Source organism: Pinus tabuliformis, chromosome 9 (assembly GCF_031772625.1).
Source record: "Pinus tabuliformis cultivar Carrire ecotype Pingquan chromosome 9, CPIR1, whole genome shotgun sequence".
Taxonomy (NCBI): domain Eukaryota; kingdom Viridiplantae; phylum Streptophyta; class Pinopsida; order Pinales; family Pinaceae; genus Pinus; species Pinus tabuliformis.
The window spans coordinates 397,303,965-397,306,580 of NC_142307.1; the positions used below are offsets into that span (position 1 = coordinate 397,303,965).

Sequence of the window (2,616 nt, forward strand, 5' to 3'; positions counted from 1 at the left end):
GTCAATTTTTTGTTTTGTTTTAAATAAAAAATATATATTTAAAAAAAAAAATTGTTTTTTTTTTTAAATTAAAAAATATGCACAAATTTTTCTTTAAATAAAAAATATATATATTAAAATAAAAAAATTAATGTTTTTTTAATTATATATATATATATATATATATATATATATATATATATATGATTAAATTCAGATATTCCAAAATTTGAGATACTGGTGGAGGAGTGGGATGCTAGGGTTTTCTCGGCAAGTCCCTTCAACAATTTCAAACTCGCGACCATGGTGAAGATCTGCTGCATCAGGGCACGGTACGTGGGAGGGCCGATGATGGCCATGACTGAGCTCAAGTGCTCGGATATCGAAGTGGTGGTGGTGGCAATCTCTGCCTGGAACAGTGACCACTTGCTAATATTTGAATCCGGGTTGGAGGAGGTCATTCGGCTATATCACAACAAGTATCACTACTTTAGCTCCGACATCGAGCAACACGATGCAAAAGTGAAGATAGTGCTCGCCTCCATCAACACGCCTACCAAGACCCATGGGCTTGGCGCCGACAAGGCAGCTGGCCTGACCTACTGGGAATCGGCCGCTTGGATAATCATGGAAGCGATCGAGAAGTTCCTCACCCACAACAACAAGGCGATCCACTTTCAAATATTATCTAACCCTGAATTTTGGGCCGAGGGGACCACCATTGAAGATCTGGAGAAGCCCATCAGGGTTTTGATAGGCGAGCAAGAGATCGCGGAGGGCCAGAAGGTCGTCGCGGCACTGAAGGTGGTTTACACCCACTGGGTACTGGAAGAAAGAAACATGATCATGAATATCTGGTCCATCGAGCCCTCGTAGCTGGTTGTGAATGCTTTCTTGGCACAGAAGATTTCATCCGTGAACGCCATGTTTTCCCTCTGCGAGGCCACAAGGGTCGACGTAGCAGAAGACGCATATGCGGTGGGGAAAGATTCTCGGATCAGACCTTGGTTCTTGAATGCTAGTGTCGGATTCAGTGGGACAAACCCTATTCGATTCCAAATTTTTATTAAAACCCCCTTGGGGAAAACTACCTTGATTTGGGTCCATGCAACAGACAGTGTTATAAATCTGAAGAATATCATTGTCTTTCATACCGACTACCCAGATGGACAACAACATATGCTATGTGGGGGCATAACACTATAGGATTACAAAAACAAAACACAATCCAAAGCCACATCAACAGCACAAAAACACAGGAATATATTTTAAGAACATATTACAAGGGGGAAAATCTCCTACAATAGCTCCAAAGCAGGCCGGAATAGAACCTAGTCAATACATAATGGAGCAATTGAACTATACGCCAGAACTAAAAATAGATTTATCAAAAACAGATGAGTTATGTAACAACTATGAAACGCAAGCCATCATTTGTCATTTCAACGGATTTTGGCCAAAACCTTTTGAACTATTCCATTGGATTTTCATAAAATGGACTCTTGATTGTTAGATTCATCTCTGTTCCAAAGGGTTTTTCATAGTCAAATTCCAATCAATAGAGATAAGAGACATAGTGATACGGGGGGACCTTGGTTTTTGGGATCTTCAGGCCTCTTTATCACTCCATGGTTCCCGAAGTTTGATGCCAACACCATGATTGTTTCCAGGATGCCAGTTTGGGTACGTCTACATAATCTCCCTATACACTTCTGGGACCAAAAGGTTCTTGCATGCATAGGCAATACCATTGGTAGATACATTAAAATGGACACACAAAGAGTGACGGAAAGAATTTTTACATTCGCACGCATCTGTGTGGAAGTTGATCTCAGTAAGGGTTTACCGGATTGCATATAGCTGAAGCACAAAGATCAAAGCTAGACATAGAAAATAGACTAAGAAAACACAACATTTAGGTGCAGAATATGTCAGCAAATAGGACATCTACTAAATGTGTGCCCAGGATACAAAAAAGATAGCAGAAGGAAGAAGAAAACCGGAAAACACCGAAAGGGTTGGAATTTTCCCCCACAAGAACTCGAAGAGGAGGGAGAATATGAGGAGGAAGACCCCATCCCAAATGAGAACAATCAAGCAGAAACTCAGAAGACATCTCCACAAGGACCTATGGAATCACAACTGGAAAAGACATCAGATACAATGGAAAACAGTGGAACCAAAAGGCTACATGCATCAGACACCTCTAATTCTGACAAGGAAAACCCCTGATCAGGCGCTGAAAATCCACTTCAACTTGTTCCCACAATACCGTCCCAAGGAGAGTGGCGCAAGGTCGAGAAGAAAAAGGGGAGGAAAACATGATTTCCCCCCATATTGACATCTTAGTGCTCCCTGCGTGGAACACATGTTTCTTAGTTTTTGTTCCTTTGTTTATCTATTTTCTGTCAGGCTATATCGCCTCACATATGCATATGCTATGGCATCTACAAAATGTAATTTTCAAATTTAATGGAAATTACGATTTTTTCCACAGGTATATATATATATATATATATATATTCTTTTTTAAATTATTTTTTTTTAATAAAAAATATATTATTTTATAAAAATTTAAAATATTTTTTTTTTTTTAAATTTAATTATTTTTATATAACTTATCATTTTAATGACCAA

At 38.9% G+C, this 2,616-nt stretch overlaps 1 pseudogene; it reads left to right on the top strand.

The window, feature by feature from the left end:
• Nucleotides 1-282: 282 nt before the first annotated feature.
• LOC149148816 (UDP-glucose 6-dehydrogenase 4-like) lies at nt 283-1,185 on the top strand (annotated as a pseudogene).
• Nucleotides 1,186-2,616: the final 1,431 nt, after the last annotated feature.